The 12,852-nt window shown below is 33.7% G+C and overlaps 1 protein-coding gene across 4 annotated transcripts in view; it reads right to left on the bottom strand.

Annotated features, from left to right (window-relative positions):
• Window positions 1-12,852, bottom strand: part of LOC119636086 (dipeptidyl aminopeptidase-like protein 6) — a 249,463-nt gene that overhangs the window by 128,113 nt on the left and 108,498 nt on the right. The window lies entirely within an intron of this gene.

Genomic DNA, 12,852 nt, shown 5'->3' with positions numbered 1-12,852 from the left:
TTTGAAATTTGAAATTAATATCTTGGTTCGCACGTGACAAAATAATTTGAATACTACTACTACTACTACTACTACTACTACTACTAGCTCTTTTTGGACGTCGTCAAGTATTATTTGAATGAGTTTTATTGCTAGAATCGTACAAAGATCGAACCTTGTGTGCAGAGTGTACTGCAGAGAAAAAAAGGAAATTCCAGTCGGCAAAAGGCCGACTACTTAATGCTTTGCTTTACTTCATTTAATAGCATTGTCTACTAATATTTTTTGAAGAAAAACCGAAATTATATCGTGTTGTTGCTATATAAAGGCTTACTTTTCATCAGATCACTTACGCTGATGAAGACAAAACAACTGAATGGATGGCGTTCTGTTAAAGTTACAGTTAAATTTTATTATCACAAAATTCCTTACTCTTCGTCTATTCCATCATCATAAAATGCCAAATATTAGATCTCGTTTTGTTAAATATAGCTTTCCTTTCCCTTCCTGAGAGCATCTGTATATAGGAAAAGGGGTTCAACAAAAATAGGCAGTAAATTTATATATCAAATCTCTTTTGTAAACCAACTTTCTAATTATATATGCGCCCATTTTTTTTTAAAAGAACGCTTATTGGGAAGGGGGAGGTTCCAAAAAGCCTTTCATCCGATCAATATTTTACGCATTCACAGGATATGGCAAAGTAATATTTTTTTCGATTGTCACGGACAAATATGAAATAATGCAAATTTTTTCCGTACAATGATTTTTCCAGACTATGGCGTGATATACGTAGAGTTCGATTCAATTTATTCTCAAAATCGGAATAAGGTAATTTAGAAGTTGAATCCGAGCCTGAAGGTTAAATATAAAAATACATGGATCCGTCAGACCGACAGATAAGCTTCAATTGATTCAGAAAATCATTTTTAATATTGGCTCCTTCTAAAGTCCCTTTGTGGATTGCATATATACGCACCATCTGATCGTACCCTTCTACGCTTACAAGCGAGTAAGTTAGAAAACTATTCCCTTCATTAATCAACTAATATAGATTTTGTTTATTTATATCCTACGTAACTTGCGGTACAGGGCGTATAAAATTTACGAGGACGTATGTAATAGCCAGAAGGACTTGAGATAAACTCATCTTTTATTGTACCCTTTGATTCAGGATCACTTTCGATCCCGATTGATTTAGGATCACTTCATGTCTATCTCTCTGTCTGGCCGTCTAATGTCTGTCCATTTTCATGACATTTTAATGAAATTTGGTATGCTGCGGGGTTTTGGCAATAGGACGAATGCTATTGAAAATGATTCGAAACGAATCACTTTTTCGACCACTAACGCCTTATTTTGATAAACCGTTATATGAAAAAATATTCTAATTTTACTGAGTAATAGCATTTAGGCGTTCTAAATTGATGTGAAACATATGGATCGGATAAAGCAATTTTATGAACCCCCTCCCCTATGCACGTTCCTATGGAAACCGAATCTTTATATGGTCAAAAGACATCTTTTTCAATATTTTTTTGATGAAAATTTGTGCATAATTAAAACTTTTCATGAAAAATAATCTCACCGAATATGGATAACGTAGCTCTATTTTCTGACTTCCACGTCATAAAAACAGTTTTAGATGAAAATCGATTTGCAAGAGTAATTCGGTATAAACTTTGGCTCAAATATGTCTTTCACTTCGCTCTAACTAAACAAAGGGTCGCTCATGAAAAGCAAACACTTCTACATCGACAAAGCCTAACTGAATGGTAGAAAAAAGTGGAAATTGCGGTTTTTGCTAAATTTGCATCATTTGCATTTGCATAGTTGACGTTTTGAAGATCCTCGAATATGAGAGCCCTCACGAAAATTACGCCTCCACATAAAAATAATGCATCATTTTTTACGTGTTATGACGAAAATGAATGAATGTCTGTTGGAAGCGAAGTGATGTATGGTGTCTGATAGTTGGCCTTGCCTGACTTTAGAGCTCTTACTTGTTTTTACTTGTACTAGCGTTACTACTAACGTTTAGAGAATGTATTTCAAAGAGATGTTATCCAAGTTATTCTTTAAATTTCCTCAACGAACTTGTTTGTTCTTTTATCATCGAAAGAATATTGACATGGGAAGGAAGCGGTTTTTTAACTTTTTCATTACTGATACACAAATATGAATGAATACCGTCTATTATCCGTGTATGTTTCTGTAACAAAACTAAAAAATATATAATAACATCTTTTCGCCTTGACCCTAAGCCTAACACATATACACGACTGGCCTTGTCGAATGTGTGTGTATCTATACATATGTTTTTCTTCTTTTTTTTTTTTTCTTTCCTGGTCGTGTTCAAATACCCAAACAAGGAAAAGTTTAACAAAATCCCTGCGAATACAGTTTTGCAGATTTTATTTCAATTTTTCTATCTACGAAAATAACGCAAAAGAGTGCAAACTATTCCACAATGAAGAAGAAGGAAACTAACAATCAAGCTGTTTATCGATATTTATGAGTTGCGAAGCTGAAGCAATGTCATGCATATATATATATATATATATATATATATATATATATATTATTAACAATACATTTTAAGGAACACTGGTACGGGTTTTCGACGACTAAAATCGAGGTGCGATAAAAGAAAATGAAATTAAAAAAGTAATGCGTAAAAATGCCTTTGTCATTTTCTTAGTTGCATCAGAGAATAGATCGAGACCGTTTTTACTTTGCATTTCAACAGTAGAAGCATATATAGGGTCGTACTTTTTGCGCTTTCGAAAGTAAACGTAAATAAAGCAGACTTCTGACGGAAATTTGGATCGACTTTAAGATAACAGAACAAAAATTTCATGTTATCCTTGCTCCCAAAACAGATAACTGATAATGATTTCACACTCTTCTGCATTCTATACTAAATCTTATATATATTATGTGTAGAATTAATTTCTGGTCGGAGTTAGCTGCAATCAAAGACGCCACTTATTCCTTCAATAAATATGTTGTCTTTAAGCTTTTCAAAGCAATGTAGATTTCTCCGCCGAAGGATAAATAACATAGTTTACTTAAAGCTTCGATTAAAGAGTAAATTCTTTACCAAAAAATGCTGAACTCATAGGCGTTACTTTTTCTGTTTCATTCGAAGCAAAGTACTGCAGCTGACATGATCCAATATATGCAATGGGAAAAATCCTCACAAAGGCCAAGCGATAATCCATAATCGACAATAAAGCCGAATACTAGTGGCATCCCTGTTAGGGAAAAGTCGATTTGGCATAGCTTATCGTGAGTTGCCACAATTAAACGAGACTGTGATAAACAGTAAGTAGCTCTAACAATAATGAATGAGACACCTGAAACGAAAACCGAACATAATATGCAGAAAAGTAATATGTCGTCACGTTCCTCAGCATGATAGTGTTCGACCGCAGACGGGAAAACACGCCTAGGAAATGTTTTCAACTCTGAACTACAATTATGCTTCGCTTTCATTAGGATTTATTAGACATCACTCCTTCTTATTGATATCGGTTTTAATCAAAGACTTATTGCCTATCTAAGCAGCGCTTCGTATGATAGTATCCCCAAAAGTCATTCTTCAAGAAAATCCACTAATCTTTCGCCGCGTATTTATTTTCTATTCGAATGATGACGAATGTATCACGTATAAGGTGGCGATTATAAATTACTTATATATATATATATCAATCTCTCGCTCTATTTCATTAGCAAATCAAGAGGGAATTATTTCTAGACTTGATATTCATTCTCTATTCTATAGTTTATAAATAAATACGTTTATTAGTAGAGTGTTTATTATTAAAAACAAAGTGTTTTTAATGCTTTTTGCTTTGTTCAACATATTAGAGCATGTGCTCAACAAAATACTCGTAGCTGCAAGGCATAAAAATTTTCCAAACTGACCTTGCGATTTCACGCTTTGCCTTTGTTTACAATGAAAATATTTACACAATGCTTTAATGACTTAGCGAATTAAATTATAATAACAACAAAAACAAAATTTAATTGTTGATTTTTCCACACATTGTTTCTTTGCTTTGAAACGACTTCTAAAATGCTTAAATGTTTCTTGATCCATTTATAACAACTAGATGTATACTGTGTATAGGAGAGTCTGTTATAAACTACGCCCAAGTTCTTGACCATTTTTATATATAGAGCGTATTAATCCCGTAGTCTTAAGATTGCTCTTTAGAAGTACAATAAACTCAAATCGCTTTTAATAGTCAAAACAATTAAAGCGACATAAGAACTGGGAACTTTAAAATTGCACTTTTTGTTACATATGTTGTATGCAGTATTTATAAGAATTATTTTATGCAGAGTTTAAGGTGTTAAATTTAATTATAAAAACCCGTAGAGAATATATATCCAACCTTCCGAAAAAGCCGTATGTAAATTTCGTTCCTCTTTCCAATTCGATTTCTAAATCTGTATCAGTGTTACTTTTATTGAAGCATTATCAGTCCTGCTAGGGATACTTTCAAGCTTACACTCTCTTTCTCTTTCTTTCTTTCTCTCTCTCTCTCTCTCTCTCTCTCTCTCTCTCTCTCTCTCTCTCTCTCTCTCTCTCTCTTTCTTTCTTGCTTTCTTTCTTTCTTTCTTTCTTTCTCTCCCATCCGACCCGATCCATGTTGGTCGTCTTAATCGATGTGTACTTGCTGACGTGTCTGCCTCTCTCGCCATTTCTTCCCTCAGATATCATCTATTCACTCATTCGTCATTCTATCTTTCAGTCGATCTCCTCCTCTTGCCTTTGCAGTCCATCTATTAGCCCCTTCGTTTATCCATCCGTCTACAATCTCCCTTTTCGTTCCTCTTTCCAAACGTTTTGTACTTTATTGACGATAATCTAAGAGCCACTAAAATTGATAAACAAGTTTTGAAATTTTGCGCTTAACATATATCCATAGCTGAGCTGTATACGACAAGTTTAAAGATAGACATGATTCAACTGCAGTACAGTCTGTAGTACGCAGATCCAAGACAAACTATAGCAACAAGTTGTCAACAAGGTTCATTTAAAATTTGTTTGTTGATCCGTTTACTTCAAATTGTTTTCCTGATTTGATGATACGATATAGTTTTTACCGTAATTTGAATTTCTTTCATGTACATTTTAACGACCATGCCTAACAATAAAAATTGAAATAATGAAATAGTTTTTGTTCTTCCCTAATCGTACTATGTCCAAAAAAACTTGACTCAAACCGAATACAATTTCTCTCCGATATGTTTAAGATAAAATTTATTAAAATATGCATTTCAGAAATGAAATTTAAGAAGATTAGAAATTAGAAATGTTATAAACATTTCCCAGAATAATAAATAAATACATCTACGTGTTTTTAATAAAATTGCTAAGAAATCCAAATATTTAGTTTCCTCTTATGAAAAACGTGCCTAATTTGTAGTTTGTTTGTGTAATTTTTCTCTTGCTTTCTTTTTTTAAATTTATTTTATTTTTTAAAAAAAAAAGTGTAGAGAATAGCTAGAGAAGAGTTAGATTGAGGTCTTAGAGAGAATGCACCAAAGCAAACTTGTTTGCATTACTTGCGGGCGATTCCGTGTACTGCTAGTATGCAAACTATTATTTAGATGGAATCAAAAGAGACTTTCAAACTCTCTGATAGAGTGGTTTGAGAAAAAAAACAGCCGTGCAGGCCGTCAACGGTTAATAGTCTTTATCCGCTCCTTTATAATCGCTACTATGTTACATGTGTAGGAGACATTTCCTAAATGCTTGCTGTTATAAAATAAAGAAGGGATAAAATAACTACTTTAGTAGGGCATTAATAAATGGTCATTTACCTTGACAATAGAAGATGGTTTTTGTTAAAAAAAAAAAAAAAAAAAATCTTTTTTTCTACTTTCTAGTTTTTTCAATGATGTTTTTTTGTTTTTTTTTGTTTTTTAAGAATTTCACAACTTGTTGTTATAGCAACCTTAAATTCGTACAGTAAACTCCAAGATGATTCTCAACAGCTTTTACATTCTAAAACGGTAAACGAACACGTCATTGTTCTTCAATAGTTAAGCCTATTTCCCATTGTCCTCTACCATTGTTGCGTACATGTATTTAAGCAGATGAACTTACGATTTCTTGATCTTCCTTTAGGTCGTTTCGATGCCAATTTTAAAATTTCTTCATCAAACTCAATTGATCATTAAGCTGAAGTCCTTTTAGAGAGTCATAAGTAATAATTAAACAATAGTTGTAGCTACAGAACTCTAAAGTCAAAAAGAGTATTTCTGAATAATTGATTATTTATACATATATTACTGGCTTGATAGTAGTTTATTAACGGCTTACAACAAAGTTTTACGCTTTAATTATCGCTGTAATGTTTCCTTCATTGATAAGGTGTTAAAAGATGAAGGGCTTAATGGTCTTTAATGATTATCTTCTTTGTGCACTATATTAGATGCGTGGAATGATTGATTAATTTGAAATTTTCGATGAGAGAGAATTCATGGAAAGGCGTTATATTATATTCCGAGCCTCGTCCGCTCGTTTGTTTAGCGATTAAGTTTGCGTTGACAACCTTAGAATTTTGCTTAGCATATCAGAAATGATATCCCCTATTATCGTTCAGTTTTTATAGCCACGATAGACGAAGTCAAAAAGGCCCAATTTGTCCATCATCATCAAAACTTTCCATATTAAAGGTCGAATAATTACGCGTGCATAAAATTTTGTGCGTCTTTAGAAATCTCACTAATACTTATATAATTCGTTTCCTTTTTGCATATATTTTAGGAAAGTCATAGTGTGATAAATGAAGACCGTAAGAGAAAGCGTGTAAAAAAAGTTGTCGAAATATTCATCTATAATATAATTTTCATTCTAGGCAAGGCATCATTTCGATCTGGTGGAAGACTAAGTAATCACAAATTAGATGCAAAAGTATCCAAGATGGTGCGTGCGTAACTTTGCTCTGAAGATGTTAATCTAATGGGTGACATTCATTCAGGTTGGTCATATGCTACCCGATGTCGATCAATTAATCAATAAATTGTGGATTTAATCATTTTACTACGGCAATATTTTGCAACACTCGCAAGAAAATTATGCATAAACTCATTACTATGTTATAAGCGAAAATATATCCGATCCCTTTTAATCAAAAATATTATGTAAAGAATATGTTAGCAGATAACTCCTTCCTACTCGATAAACGAATTTCTATGAATTTTTTCCTATTTTTTAGAGCAACAATCTACATTAACATGCAAACATTGAAATGAATTTATGCCTACTTCCACTTTTTTTTTATTTATTTTTTATTTGTAGTTTGTTCTTTTTGTACCGAAGGATATGAAAGGGTAAAGTCACTTTGTTATAATGTTTGCAACACCAAGACGGAAGCTTCTTGATAAGGGTGAAATTCTGAATCGATTAAGCCCTGCCGGTCCGGTCCGTATGTGCGTCTGTGTGGTACGTATATTTCAAACTGTTTTGGTCGCAAAAACGAAGATAGCCGGTTGGTATTGGAAATGGGCCAAATTGGTTTAGCGGAAACTGAATCCATCTTCGTTTTGCTAATAAAAAATTTGCGTTTTTTTTTCCCCCCACTACTCGCAAATTGTAGAAAACTTGAAGCCAAAAAATATTCCACATTGATTTGATGAAAAGCTCTGCTAAAATTTTCCTTTCTTCACTTCTTCGACGCTTTATGCTTATCAACCATAAGAAGAACAAGACAGAAGTACAGCAAAATTTTACTATACGTTTCTTAAACGAAGATATATGCTCTGGCCAAGATTGTGTTAATTCTGCAATAAATATAGGGGAGACTACTGCGTGGTGGAATAGTTTCTTCTAAATATTACTTTTTAGCGAACTAAGACGTGAACGATTCATTGACAATTTGGTTTTAATGGTGGTGGGTGCACGAGATTCGGCTATAGCCAAATATAACTTTCTTGCTTGTTTTCTTTTTACTGAAGGAATTTTAATTGAACGCAAATGAAGGAAAAGAAAGCCTGCCTGTTTGATGTTCGTTGAGTGTGAGTTTTCTTCACAATTCCAGTATTCATTACAATTGTTGATTAAATTGGCATAACGTCAAGGTTATAGCCATGAATAAAGTGGTTTTTCTTTTCCTGGCAGCTCATTAACTTTTAAGGTGAATAATGTTTAAAAACGGCGGACTAAGCCGACACGAACTTTGACCATCCGCTACTTTACGATTTCGTTTATTTTCATTTATTTTTACGTAATTGTGGTTATGTTATATCAAGAATTTACAGCCATGTTTGGCATTATGCGGCAAGGCATCTGCAGCAGATTTCTACATTTAATTGCATTTGTAAAACTGCCAGAAACGTACAAGCCTTCGAACATATTGACTTTCAAACCAATTTTCTCCCACCTAGTGATTAACAACAATTGATTCATCCCTTTTTTGAGGGCAACATGGCCTTGGTGAAAGAATAGTTCGCGTTTCGCCATTTCACGCTATCTTTTTTTTTTTTTTTGAATCTTCCCCGCCAATTGGAACAAAAGGCTCAGTACTCAGTTTAATTGTCACTATTTAGAATAGGCTCATGCACTCCCTGACTGTTACCAACTATAGGATGAAATGAATATGCGTTTATAACGCGCGACGCCTAAATAATCTAAACAAGTATTGGTAGTAATCTTTGATAACTAGTGTATGTGAAAATATGCAAATAGGTGGTTTTCCTTTCTTTATTTTTTGTTTGCATTTTAGTTAGGCACATTTGCATGGCATGCCTTCGTCAATAAGGAGAGTAAATTAAAAAAAAAAAAAAAAAAAACATTAATTTATAGAAGAAGTTTGAATGTTCGGCGATAGAAACAAGTACTTTTCAGTTATCAGATTATCAGGCGTAGCAGTTAAGATGGCCCACATTTTCTTTTGCTTTTTTTTTTTTTTTTTTCTTGAACCATCGTAAATGGGTTGATAGACATATCGTTCATGCATGAAAATTTTGCATATGAAATTTCCTTTCAACTGTTACACGGTCGTGGGAGTTTCTAAAACCGAAATGAACTATAAATACTGACTGCTACCAAAGTCAAATGCTAAAGTTGAAGCACACTTCTATTGCAAAAAGACTGCAATGACGAGGACTACAAATGAAAGAAGAAGATACAAGACATACATAACATTATCAAATTTTTCTTAGCCAGTTAGAGTCGATTTCGATACAACGGGTTTGGTTTGGGTTTAAATAATCGTTCAGTCTACTTGATAATGGCATATATTAATATAATAGCTTAAGTTGAAGCAGTGGTCACTTGAAATTGGATTTGGAGTTTTCTTAATGCAAACGATACGAGTTTCAGCCCAAAAGGCATTCATAAATCAACTAGAAGCTGATGAAGACGATAACATGTGAAATTAGCCAGTGTACGAGCTACCGGATAACCGAAGGGATAATATTCGCGGCATGCAAGTTAGTTACTTAAACTTATGTTCGTTTGCCAATACCTTAAGCATGAAAATGTTGTTTACCTTTGCTATTGTTTGCTAAGTTTGCTGTTTGCTGCTGATTGATATTATTCGCTGTAATGTCGTAATGTAAGCGATGTATGTTTCACGCCTAAACAAATTGTAAGCCAGAGAAAAAGCAAAAAACACCGTTATTTGATGACCTTCTCTATGTGTAATTTATGTTTTTAATCTTTACAATGTTACTCATTTCGACTGAATGTATATAATGTAGATAGTAATTAATAAGTAAATACATAAATCGCTACACCTCTGTGTTCGAGTACATTTTATCCAAGGTTGAAATAATAGTTATATAATCACATGTATTTTTTTATATTCTTTTGGTTTTAAGCCGCCATAAACCGATTAAATTAATTTAATCATTTTATATTTACCTTTGATGTTCGCACGATTCGCAGTGCCAATACGCGGATTAGCTTTAAAAATAAAGGGGGTTCCCAAACAACTACACATACAGTTCCCAAAAAGATCTGATCAAAACTGAAAATTCCACAAATTTGTTCTTATCATTAGAATTGGGATCGCAAATTTAAATACGATACAATTTTTTATCTGTTATATAAAGACCACGATCTCGGTCTCGAAATGGTCGACATTTAAAATTCGACTCGGTAAAGCAATTGTATGAATATCGCTTCCTATGGTCAACGTTCTACACAATGGAGCACTGCGAAAATCTTATAAGTCTAATAGGCGTTACAAATAACACTCATATATATTCGTTTTATGCTTTTCAATCCATTCTGCGGTATTTGTCTTTTCGCCTACTCCCTAATCCCTGGCTCCGGCTGCTTGAGGCTCCTTCTTTTTCGCTCCTGAATTACTCGTCTGTCTAGTCGTTTACATCGTCTTCCTTCCTTTACATGTATGTCCATCTCTCCCTCCGTCTTTTACTATCCACTCCCAATTCTTTCGCCTGACAATACGCTTTTTTTTCGTTTATGTTCATCGTGAATTGATATAGAACTGAAAAAGTGAACGGATCAAACGTGAGCATGAATGTTGCTCTTCTTCAAGTACATCCGTAATAGATAAAAATCCAAGTAACTTTAGCAAAATATAGAAAACTTCAGATACCAGTCTTTGAAAAGCCGGTGTACCATCAAAATTATTGCTTGTTTGGGTCTCACACATAGGTTTAAGCCAGTTTGAGAACAATACGCAAAGTAGGGATAGATTACGATTAGCTATAAGAGAGATAAAATTCTCACAATACGATAGGGTCAAAGTCAACCTCGAATAAGAACCCAGGCGATTATTATCGCCAATCTGATAAAGGACGGCTAGAAGCGAAATCGAAGACAAAATACGCTCTTCGAGCCGTGAACGAATATATCTCGTGCTGTGAAAATGGTCAACATTAGTAAATCGTGGCGTCAGACCATATAAACGCAGTTAGTGAAATGATGAAAGTGTAACCTAGATATTAACTAGTAACCTAGATATTAACTAGTAACTACACTACAGAGTACAATAAGTGAACTGAGAAATATTGAAATTGAATTAATATTACTTTGGGATTTCAAATATAAAATAGGATTGCGAAGATAAAGTCCGACTAGCGGGAGTATTATTCTCATAAAAATAAAATCGGAACGTTTCGTATAGGGGAAGCCAGAAAGTTACGAACAAAATCCGGGAGGATAGTGTTTGCGCTTCCTAATCTCAACGAAGACGCGAGAAGTACGAATGGTCGTAGGCGAAACTTCTGGGCCGCTGAAAAGCGTACCTTAGACATGCGAATTTTGCTCCTAACAACGAATATCAAATTTTGAATGGATAATGAGTACATTTTTGTGCTCATCTTTCGCTGAAAAACTATATTTAATTTCTTCAAATCTTATAAATATTTTTTTTCTTTCGTCAAACTTTAACGATAGACTTAATCATTTCGTTCAGTTATCAAGCAAACGTTTTGCTGCAGTAAAATTCATTTAAACAAGTTAGTAGAAAATAGACGAAACGCTTGTAAGAATTTATTAATAAGAGAAAAATCTTTGCGATAATAACAGAGTTAATATAGACAGAAGACATCTAAACATTTTCTACTCATCTTCCACTATCTAATCTAACAACATGAGCAAATTCCCCATTTTAAGGAGTTGAACTCATCAAATTGAATAAATTTGCTTTACGTTTCGTTATAAATATTGAATATGGTTAACAGCGTATAACACAAGAGTTCTTCGAGTTAAGTTAACAAAAAAAAAAAAAAAAAATTTTTTTTTTTTCCTCTTTACACTGCTCTGCTGCTTGATTTTGTATTCAAGAATTTCTACGAAAGAAAGCTGTTGGACTCAAAGACGCAAAGTGTGTTAGTTAGTTTGTGTGCGTCTGTTTAACAGGATATCATCATTAGGTATGTGTTTCAATATATATTATAGCGTAGTATGGAGCCGAATTGTGTAGCAAAGGTATGGGAAAAACTTAAAATATTTTTATTTTCTTTAAGGTCTCTTCCTTTAGTTTTTTGCAAGATTCTTATACTCTTGTAAAATTTCTCACAATTGAGAAAACAAGTTTTAAATTATTTACAAAAGAAAAATGGACTAAAATTAGGGAAAACAAGTAAAAAAACACTTTAGTGAGTCCTGGCCCACAATCATATAACATATACCATTTCACTTGATCGAGGTATTCATATAACTAGCTACATGGTAAACGGTCACAGATGAGGCTCAAGCCGAACCATTGTCAATAAGCGCCTTGCCGGAAAACAGGTCAGTGTATCACATTTTATAAGCATATCTTAAAAATTATAGGCCTGTAGGATGGACACGACAGTTTAGAATTGTTAGACTGAGACACAAACCTGGATCGATTCAAAAAGTGATTCAAAAAGTGATTCTGACTCGATCGATATAACACAAAAGGTATATCTATCTCCAGAATGGGGACAGTAAGAAATACGCATCATAAGTCCGACAATAGCACACTGAAAAATACTTTCCAAGACTACCCCATAGATATAGAAAAAGTGCGTATTATACTTACAGAGACCACCGACCCCAACACGATGCATATCAAAACTATTTTTCTCGTTTTCAAAACGAAAAGAAAATTTTTGGGTGGTTTGCTGACAGCAAGCGAAAGCATACGTACACCTATGGTGCTATTAGCGGTAGAGGCCCAACAGAGAAAACTTCTGAAAAGTGAATCTCGATAGTGGGAAAGTGAGGTTATGAAAGGCGATTAATTTATTATATCAATCGATGTTCGCTTTGGAGTCGTGAACGCTAAGCATACTTTACACGTCACTTGTGATACATGATGTACGAACTTTGTGCGAATGTATACAACATCCAGAGGAAGTTGATAGAGCCTCATCCGTTATCGTACCGATCGATTCAGAAAGCGATAA

Source organism: Glossina fuscipes, unplaced genomic scaffold (genome assembly GCF_014805625.2).
Source record: "Glossina fuscipes isolate IAEA_lab_2018 unplaced genomic scaffold, Yale_Gfus_2 0, whole genome shotgun sequence".
Lineage (NCBI taxonomy): Eukaryota > Metazoa > Arthropoda > Insecta > Diptera > Glossinidae > Glossina > Glossina fuscipes.
Note: the sequence above shows the minus strand (reverse complement) of the source record. Positions and strands in the feature narration are given on the sequence as shown.